Source organism: Cupressus sempervirens, chromosome 9 (genome assembly GCF_028749045.1).
Source record: "Cupressus sempervirens isolate cs-2001-9-10 chromosome 9, ASM2874904v1, whole genome shotgun sequence".
Lineage (NCBI taxonomy): Eukaryota > Viridiplantae > Streptophyta > Pinopsida > Cupressales > Cupressaceae > Cupressus > Cupressus sempervirens.
Window position 1 is genome coordinate 768,745,797 of NC_143126.1, and position 11,460 is coordinate 768,757,256.

The window sequence follows — 11,460 nt, forward strand, 5'->3', positions numbered from 1 at the left end:
TAGTAGAACTGCAAGTGTCATCTTCATCAAAATATTTCCATGAAATTATAGTAAATGCAGGTACCATCTTCATCACAATTTTTCCATGATAGTCTAGTAGTTGCAAATTCCATCTTCACCACAAGGTTTCCATGATAGTCTAGTAGTTCAAGGTGCCATCTTCATCACAAGTTTTCCTTGATAGACTTGGAGGTGTCATCTTCCATCACAAGTTTTCCATACCATTACCCCCCTCTCTCTCTCTCTCACACACACACACACACACACACACACACACACACACAGTGTCCCTTTCTTTCTCTCCTTGTACCCCTACCCCCCATTTTCTCTCTCTCCTTCCTTACCCCTATCATTCCTCTCTCTCAAGATATAAAGTTATTGCAAATCCAATGGGTGTATCTCCTCCATTAACAAATATAAGTGCTTCTAGAGACTTGTTTCTGAGTACATGTGCACTGAAGACCACCTATCACTACTCAAGCTACTAGTGGATGGTGAGTATCCATCATCATCATCTGACATGGGCTCACATGCATATTTTACTTCTTTCCTTTGCCACTTTTCCCTTCCCGCCTCTTCAGGTCCTTATTTGTAACATTTGGCATGGGTCCAAGAAGGTCTTCCCACTCTTTCCATTAACCAAGTGGCCTTTGTCTCTTAATACTAAGTAGTTTGTGAATAGTTTCATTTTTAACACAATTCATAACCAGATTCTTGATAACCAATTTTCTTCTTGATCATTGCAATATTTTCTCCTCAATTGAACATTTTGTAATCAATTGATATATAGTCATAGTTTTCTTTTGGTCAATCCTTTACACATGTGATTAAGCTCATAGATCTACATAAGATGGATATGAGGCCAAATGTTCTATCACCACTTTCTATTGTCTTTAAAAATAAAGGAAGGCAAAAGGGATGCAAATGATGTTAGGTTGTACAAATTCAACTATGGCAATGACAATGATTATGATGAGGGATGTGTTGTAGAGGGATCAAGGGTGAGCGAAGACCACATCTTCACAATTTCATCATCAACAATGCCAACCTTCTTGGCCCCTCTTGCTTCAAAGAATCATTTCACAACATCTTAAATGTACTTGTTCCCTTCTCTTACACTCATATTCTTCCCTAAATGAAGTTGTATCCTCATTCACCACATATACACCTAAAAATGGCCAAAGATCAAATAATCTTTAAATTCAATAAATTTAAATAATAAAATTATTTTTCTTCTACTATGTAATTATATCAATTAATTAATTATCTAAATTACATCAATTTTACCGAATTTACACATCTTAATCACCTCATCACATGTCACATGCCACCTCATCTATGGCTAAGATAATTAATTTTTTTAATTAATTAATTAATCATATTTTCTCTCAACTGCTTTGTGAGTGGAGTTTTCCCTATGTTCACCATGATGGCGGCCTTCTATTTTAGATGTCATTGAACAAAATGTAGGGGAATCATCATAATGTGGTTTAATAAACGCAACCAAAATTAAATGTTGGAGACATGTTGTTTTCTTGGTCAAGGCCGAGGCCATAAATGCCCTGTACTAGGGATTAAATCAAGGGCTCTACAGACCAGAGTTGTAGAGCCCTCGCCTCCACTTTCCTCCACAAAGAAACTACATATTTAGTCTTAAGAAACAGGGGTTTATATTTTAAGGAAAATATTGTAATTTATCCTATAACAATACCCTTAGTGAGTGTTAATGACTTAATCATAACCATATGATTTATGCCTTAAAGTATTTTATACATTTCTTTTTCTTTTTTACCATGAAATCTCCCAATTCTTAGAAATAGGTGGCAAAGCCAAAGTTAGAAAAGAAATATACCACACAACTCACATAACCTTATTGTGTCAAAACTTAAGAGTGTATGACTATAACAACAAAAGCTCCTCCTAATGGAAAAGCAAACACCTATACAAATAGTAAACTTTTTTTTAAAAAGTGATAACTTCAAATGATTTTAGTTATAACTTTGAATGCAAATGGTAAAGTTTTCTTTAGTGCAAATAATAGACTTTTATTCTAGTTATAACTTATTGTATTTTAGTGATTAATATTTTGTATTTCAACCTACCAAATGTAAGTATTTTTATTTTTAGTTTTCGTTTTTGAAAATTTTAAATTATAAAATCATTAAAATCATTTTACACTGATTGGTTTATATATTTGAGGTGTTGAAGCATTTTAGGAAACACTACTCTATGTCTATGACAATATTTCAGATGCACATATGTATATAAAATATTAAACATATAAAATAATTTTTCAATTCAAACAAAAGTTTAATACAATTATAATCGTAACATAATTATACATATTTTTAAAATTAAATTAAAAATATTAATATTGAAAAATTTGTATATATATATATATACTTTTAAAAAATAATAATTTTCAAATATTGATAATTTTTTAATATTTCTTTTTCAAATATTAAAATATCAATGGAATATTAAATGATATTAAATATTTGTATTACAATTAACTAAATTTTTTTCTTATAACTATTAAATTTTTATTTTTACTACTTTATTTTAAACTACACTAATCTATACAAGCCATGGCACTTATTAACAAATAATAGACTTTTATTATAGTTATAACTTAGAAAGTAAACTTTTTCTCCTATTTTTGTAAGTTAGAATATAACTAGACAAATAGTTTTTTTTAAAATTTATTACTTACAATGCAAATAACAAACTTTTTGTTTTCGTTATACCTTACAATGCAAATAGTTAAATTCTAATTGCATATATGCCTTACCTTATCTCCAAGGGCCCATTTGGCAACGAGAATACAAGCAGAAGCAAAAAATTTCATTCCTCATTTGGATGCAACAAAACGGAATTGGAATACGAAGTAAAATAGGAATACGTATTCCAATTTTGGCCCAAAAATGGGGTTTTGCAATTCTATCCAAATAAGTGTTATTGGAATACGTATTTCTATTCCACTTTTATTTATTTTAGAAAATATAAATTTTGAGGTCCGTGAATTCCCTTCAAATATTGACTGAACCAAACAGAGAATAGGAATACGTAGCCCCATTTTCTATTCCAAAATACATATTCCTATTCCCCTATTCCTATTCCCGCAACCAAACTGACCCCAACGGAATACACCTTTGAATATAACAACTAGAACCTAATCCAACATTGCACTGCCTTCATCCACACACACAATGAAAACTTGTGATGCTCCACTGTAACCTCTACCCAAAAGATGAATGTAGCCAAATGTTCCATCGCCGCTTTTTGATTTTCTTGAAAAATAGAGGAAGGCGAAAGGGACACAAATGTTGTCAAGCTATACAAATCTAACTGTGGTGGTGACAATGATGATGATGTGGGATGCGTTGCAGAGGGCCGAGTTGTGAGCGAAGGCTGCTTCTTCACAATTTCATCATCCAGAGCGTCGAGCTTCTTGGTCGCTCAACTTGCTTCAAAGAATCGTTTGACAAAATCCTGAATGTACTTGTTCCCTTCTCTCACACTCATATTCTTCCCCAGTTCTTCCAGGAATGTTTTCAGGGTGAAATCCTCATTTAATACAGCGATCAATTGCAAAAGTTCTTGCTGAAATTCGGTGAGCTTGGCATCCTCATTGGCCTCACCCGGTCGTATCTTTGGAGAGTCTGGTAGCTTAACTGCAACAAAACCAAACTACGAATAAGAATCCAATGAAGTTTAGTAAAGATGTTGGAATAAAATTGTGTTCGGATTTTACCTGGGCAATCAGTTCGGGGTTCAATTCTGCTCTAGATGAGGGATTCAAATGTGCCAGCCCAAGCATCTCTTTGTTAAGAAGGGGATTGCAGGTTGAACATCTTCTTCATAGTTGCAAGAATATATGAATGCTCGTACTGAGAAGATGCAGAAGGTCCAGAGGGGTCGTGGACAATTGTGAAATAACCAACATGTGAGCAATATGAAATCAGAGCATAAACAAACAATTATGACATTTAGAGGAACTTGAAGAGAAAATAAAGATTTCATTGAGTCAATCACCTGTTCCTTTGTTGATCCAAGGGGAGATGGCAATGGTGGGGACTCAAACCCCCAACCTGTCGAAATTGAAGTAGTAAGGATTAGGACCCATAATATCATCAGGTGAGGGGACATCTCGAACAGGGGTGGGGACATGATTGAAGAAGCCGCCATGCTCATCGTATGTAATGAGAAACAAGGTATGGTTCCACTAGAAACTCGATCTCAGCGTCTTGTACACCTCCTTCACAAATTTCTTCCCCTCCGCCACATCATGAGATGAATGATCATCATTCGCAGGCAACAATTTTGTGTCCATGTATCTCTATTCCAGCACCACATAATTAGGGAGCTTCCCCTGTTTAACGTAGAGCTTGAATTCGACATCATAAGTATGGAATTTGGTGACATACTTGAGCTTCCTGAGATTCCTGTAGAAGAGAGTGGTAGGAATGTTCTGGTAATATATCCCGAAAGAGATCCCTGATTCATCAATGGAGTCAAAGATGGTTTTCTGAGGGTACCCTGCTGCCAAAAGCTTGGCAATATTGCTGGTAGCACCATGGGAAGTAGCGGAATGAACATAGAGACTGTTGCATCGGAATTTGCATCTGTCAAAGACTGCAAATTTACTGAAAAGTTTATTGTAAATGGGGACAAACGAAGGGCAAAAGCCATTCATGACAGTGTGAGACATGTTGGGTCCCATGGAATTTGCTTGCAAGACGAATCCGTTCATGGGCGGGGAATTCGCAGAGGTGTCACTAGAGCCGAACATTTGTTCCCTGCTGGCTCCAAATGAATGTCCTAGATCAGGATCCACATACTTTGCCTCCTCTGTGAAGAAGATTTTCTCCGATTTGGGGTCCCTTGGAGAAACAAGATTCGATTCTTGCCGCATTATGTTGTTGATTTCTGGGTTGGACCGCTTCATCCAGCCCACCATATGGTCAAAGAACAATTCTCCATCATCAAAATTACTATGCTCTATGAAAATTAACACTATTGTAGTCACTAATTATTAATTTCCTATCGTAAACAATTATTAAATTGTCAAAAATAAATTCAAAATTAATATCAAAAAATAACACAACTGCAACTTCACCAATAAAATACAGAAAAAAAATTCACAACACAAAGAATACAATATTTTTGGACAAATCGTCCTTAGAGAAACTCCTAACGAAAAACCAATTTTGTAGATGGAAAATATATTAACTTCAGCAAATCAAAAGATACAAAATTCCTTTCATTTCACTAGCAAAATTCAGACAACCTCCTAATTTTTTCTATTTATATTCCCCACTGCTATCCCCAATGCTATCACTACGCCCTTGCTAACAGTGCAAGACTATTTGCTATCACTGCAAACTCATTTGTTAACACTGCAAATGCTTCTACAACTTTTTGTGTTCCTTTATTTTGTTCTGTTGTGTTCTCCAAATGCCACCCTTGACCCCCCTTTTATACAACCTAACCAAGAGGTTTTTAGTTGCTTCTTGATCAAGACAGCCTAACCAAGAAGTTTCTAGTTGCTTCTTGATAACAACCTAACTAAGAAGTTTCTAGTTGCTTCTTAATGACAACCTAACTAATAGGTTACTAGTTGCTTCTAGAAGGAGTCAATTAATTAACGAATAATCATTTGCTAATTAATCACATATGGATAAATAGTTGTCCAAACTACCTAAAACTAACACTCCCTCTTAGCGAGGAAGTTGTTCTGCATCACACCTAACTTATCTCTAAAGAAGATGAATTTAGCCTTCAACAATGCCTTAGTTAGAATGTCTACTACCTACTCCTTTGTAGGTATGTACAGTAGTTGAACAACCTTCATTGTACACAATCTCTAATGAAGTGATATTTGATGTCTATATGTTTCGATCTATCATCAAATAGTAGATTCTTAGACAACTTGATGCAATTGTAATTGTCACAATGTATCATAATAGTCTCAACCTTTTGACCAAACAAAGCTACTAACAACTTTTGAAGCCATATAGCTTCACATGTCGCCATGCTAGCTGTTATGTATTCTGTGTCTGTTGAACTTAGAGCCATAGATTTCTACTTCCTACTGAACCATGATACAACTCCTAATCCCAAACTAAAACAACACCCTGAAGCGCTCCTTTTGTCCACTGTATTTCTTGCCCAATCTACATCAGTATATCCCATCAACTTGATACCTTCACCTCAAACATATTTGATCCAATACTCAACTATACCATGCAAATAATACAATACATGCTTGGTCGTAGTCCAATGCATTATCTTTGGTTCAACCATGAACTGACTAAGAAAGTTAATTGCAAATGCTATATCTAGCCTAGTGTTGACTAAATACATAAGAAAACCAATCAACTATCTGTATAAGGTGGGATCTACATCCTTCTCCTTAGATGTATCTACTTCCTCCAATTCATGATCATGGGTGTAGACATGGCTTTGCAATCCTCCATCCTGAATCTCTTCAAGATTTCAATGCAATATTTCCCTTGACCAAGGAAAATCTCTCCATTTGTCTACCATATCTACATGCTTAAAAAATGGTGCATAAGTCTTAATTCCTTCATCCCAACTCTTTTGCAAGGTCCCTCTTGCAGTCTTCTATGAGCCCTAGTGAACCGGTAAGAAAAAAGTCATCCACATAAAGAACAAGAATGAGAACCTCACCACCAACCACCAAGTAGTAGAGGTTACCATCCGCTTCACTCTTCACAAAGCCCATTTCTTGCAAGTATGTGTCAATGCGCTCATACCACGTTTTGGGAGTCTGCTTGAGTCCGTACAATGCTCTCTTCAATCTGCACACGTGGGTCTCTTTGTTGTGTGCTACAAAATCTTCTGGTTGCTCTATGTATACCTCCTCCTTTAACTCACCATTAAAGAATATTGTCTTGACATCCATTTGATGGATCTACCATCCCATCTATGCTACAAATGAGATCATGGCTCATATAAAAGTATACCTAGCCACTAGAGCAAATGTCTCCTTGTATTTTATTCCCTCCTTCTAACAAAACCCCTTGGCCACAAACCTTGCCTTGTATTTTTTGATGCTACCATAAATATGCACCATGCTTTATCTTATAGATCAAGTGTGATCCAACAATTGCCCTATCTATTGGTCTAGGAACTACCTCCCACACATCATTCTACATTATTAAGGATTACTCCTCAACCATAGCATCTCGCCATACCTGATGCTTTGTAGCCTCTTGATAGCTGGAAGGCTCACTATCTACCAACTGACTAACAAATGCTACATAGTCATTGAACTTTTCTGGTTGTCTCTACTATCTAGTACTCTTCCTAGGAGCTCCCACAGACTCTTGAGTATCCCTTAGTGTCTCTTGAACCTCACGATTCCTACTGCCAACTGTAGAGTATGATATATCAACCTCTAAGTCTTCTAGATGCATTTCCTATTACACTTTTTGCTCCATGTTCTATGAATCTTCACCACCTAACCTATACTTGTACTAGTAACTGTACTTGTGCTTTGATGCCCTTGACTAGGCCTTGGATCTTTTGTTGCCTGCTCACTCTGATCATCTACTAGGAAATCTCTAGACCTTCTAAATGCCTTGTCCTCCATGAACTTAACATCGTGTCTAACAATAATTCTTCTTGTCTTGGGGATAAAAATTCTATATGCCTTTGAGGTTTCACTGTACCCAAAAAAGTACCCTCTCTCTGCAGTCTGATCTAACTTGGTACATGTATCAGCTGGAATATGACAATATGTCGAACTCCCAAATATTCTAAAATGGCTAACATCAAGCTTCTTTCTTGTGAAAGTTTCCTCTGATGCTATCCTACCTAGTAGCTTGTGTAGAACCCTATTCTGATTGTAGATTGTTGTACTACATGCTTCTGCCCATAAGTAGTGGGACATATCCTTGTCATGTAGCATAGCTCTTGCCACCTCTGATATAGAATAGTTCTTCCTCTCGGAAACTCCATTCTACTATGGATTGTAAGGAATAATCCACTCTCTCTTGATTCCTTCCCTCATACAAAACTCCTAGAAGTTATTTCCTTTGTACTTGCCTCTATTGTTTGACCGAAGAACCTTTATCTTCCTTCCTATCGAGTTCTCCACTAGAGCCTTGAACTCCTAGAACGGATTGAAAACATCATCCTTGTTCTTCAAGAAGTATATCTAGGTCTTCCTAAGAAATCATCAATAAAAGTAACATAGTACTCATATCCTCTAATAGACTTTGTCAACATCGGTCCACATACATCTAAATGTACTTGATCAAGAACACCTTTAGATCTGGTGTCACTTGAAAAAGCTTCTTTCACAAACTTCCCCAACACACATCCTTTGCATGCATCATCATGCTCTGTACTCACCTCTAGAACACTTGTCACCAACTCACAAGGCAATTTGAGTGCTCCATGATGAATATGGCCCATCCTCCTATGCCATAGCTCTCCAAGATCTTTAGGATTATAGCTGCTCATGAGTACCTTAAGAGTATCAAACTGCAACCTATAAAGGAAACCACTCCTACCTCCAATAGTTATGGGTGATTTCCAATCCTTTTGTTTAATCAACACGTGTCCCTCTAAAGAGTACATTATACCCCTATCCTGAAGAATAGATATAGAAATCAAATTCAGACCTAAGCTTGGCACATGCAATACATCATGAACTAGAATTATCTTTCCATTCTCCCTCTGAAACTTAATAGTCCCTTTTCCAACTGGGTTGAGTTTGGACAAGTTTCCCATAGAAATATGGATATTGGTGTTCTTCTTATAACTGAAGAAGTACTCTCTAGCTCATGTCATATGAAATGATGCCCCACTATCTACATACCAAATAGTCTGTGAGGTTGAGCTCACGATACAAGCTATAAGTGCAAACTCATCTTCCATTCTACTAGAGAGTTCTTTTGTACTTGCTGAATCTGCCACCTGCTTCTTTTCCTTCTTCCTTTTTGGGAAATCATTGACATAGTGACCATACTTGTGACATCCAAAGCACTTGACCTTAGAAAAGTCCTTTTTATTCTCACTTTGTGAATTTGATCCTTTGCTAGATCCCTTCTTTGCTTTCCCTTTCCCTGTTAGGACAACGTTCTCCTATTCCACCTCACTTTTCTAACTCTTGTTGGCCCCATTGACAAGACTTAGTTTAAACTCATCTTGAGTGAAATCAACCCATAGTCGATCCCAACTCGGTAAGGTATCTCATCCACTAGCAACTTGAACAAAGACACTCCACTATTTAGAAAACCCATTCAGTGCTATTCTCACTAGCTCATCATCACTCAGACTATCTCCAACAGCTGCTAACTCATCCTTGACAAGTCTAAGCCTGGTGAGGTAACTTGTAATGTCTTCTCCCTGGTTCATTCGAGTGTTCTTCAACTTCTCTCTGAGAATCATCTTCTTGTTCGTGGTAGCATTCTGGTACAGATTCAAAATGACATTCCACATCTTCTTCATCGTGTCTAGCTCTGAGATAGGTGGAACAATATGATCCTTGACACCATCAAGGGTAATCCTCCTCACCTTGGCATCATCCTTCTTATATGTTGCAAGTTGTGTCGCATCTGTTGGTATAGGTACAACACTGGTAACATAATCCTTGATACCATTCTCTTTCAACAATAAATAAATTTTGGCCTTCTAGACACCAAAATTCGAGGCACCATCCAATCTGTCTTGATCTCTCAAACCAACTAAAGCCATCTCAAGGGATTAAAGAAATAATAATTTTGAAGAGATCACACTAGGTTATATAAACCCTTAATTTATTTCCTAGGGAAAAATTCTTCTACCCTCAACACTACTCTGATACCATGTAAAAATTAACACTATTGTAGTCACTGATTATTAATATCCTATCATAAATGATTATTAAATTGTTGAAAAATAAATTCATAGCTAATATCGAAAAACAACACAACTACAACTTCACCATTAAAATAGGGAAAGAAATTCACAACAAAAATAACACAATATTTTCAGACAAATTGTCCCTGGAAAAACCCCTAAGGGAAAACCAATTTTGCAGATGGAAAATATATTAACTTTAGCAAATCAAGAGATACAAAATTCCTTGCCTTTCACTGGTAGAATTCAAACAACCTCCTAATTTCTCCTACTGATATTCTCCACTACTATCCCCAACGCTATCATTGTGCCCTTGCTAACACTACAAGACTATTTGCTATCACTACAAACTCATTTGCTAACACTGCAAATGCTTCTACAACTTTTTGTATTCCTATGTTCTATTCTATTATGTTCTCCAAATGCCACCCTTGACCCCCCTTTTATACTACCTAATCAAGAGGTTTCTAGTTGCTTCTTGATCAAGACAACCTAACAAAGAAGTTTCTAGTTGCTTTTTGATAACAACCTAATGAAGAAGTTTCTAGTTGCTTCTTGACAACAACCTAACCAATAGGTTACTAGTTGCTTCTAGAAGGAGTCAATTAATTAACAAATAATTATTTTCCAATTTATCACATATGGATGAACAGTTCTCCAACCTACCTAAAACTAACATGGTGTGGATTCGATCGCTGATTTCTCTCTTGGTTGTGTCTCTACTTACAAGAAGAAGAAGAAATAGGGCTGCCACTGTCGCCATTAATGGTCGCTTGGAGCTTTGCTTCTTCCTCATCTTTGGATGGATGGATGAATGAATACAATGTGGCAACTGGAAATGTGGGATTTAATTGGAGTCAGATAAAGTGTGTGTGCATGCGTGTGATAAGTAAGTTGCTAAAGCAGTAGTGGAATGAGAACTGGTTGCATGCACCTCCTACACTTTTTATTCATTTTACATCATTGTCACCCTAGTGATCTCTTCATCTCCTTTTTGTGTCTCTATCTACTTATTAAACTAAGCATATTTATTGCCTTCTAAAACTTGATCAACTCAACCAAACAATGCATTGAAACTCTAATGACATAGATTAGCAAAATGCTACATAGTTCCATAGACCTTTTGTTTTAGACCTAGTGGTTTTGTTGGGCTTTTATAGTTTAGATTTTTGGTTTTCTTGTTTCATTTTGGTGTTCGAGTTTAGTTTTGTCAATATTTCAAAGATATGCTTTCATTTGAGTTTAGTCCAATACATAATTTGGAGATTTGTTTTGTACAAATTCAAAGGGTGTATTATGTAGTGTCATTTTGTTGTTCTAGTTATATTTTATATAAATTTTGAAGGTGTCTTTTAGCATCATTTTATTCTATGAGTTTAATATAGACATTGACGATATACATTTTAGGAGAAAAGTGTATGCATTATAGTACCATCTTCATGTAGAAAAGAGTATTCATTTTAGCACCACCTTCTTGTTTGAGTTTCACCCCATATGAACATTGATTATATGCCATTAGTACCATCTTGTTGTTTAAGCTTCATCTCACATAGAATTTGAGAATATTTTATTGTTTGAGTTTGGGAT

General features: G+C 36.1%; 1 pseudogene; it reads right to left on the reverse strand.

Moving 5' to 3' along the window:
* Positions 1-3,075: 3,075 nt before the first annotated feature.
* LOC149540952 (non-specific phospholipase C2-like) lies at positions 3,076-10,669 on the reverse strand (annotated as a pseudogene).
* Positions 10,670-11,460: the final 791 nt, after the last annotated feature.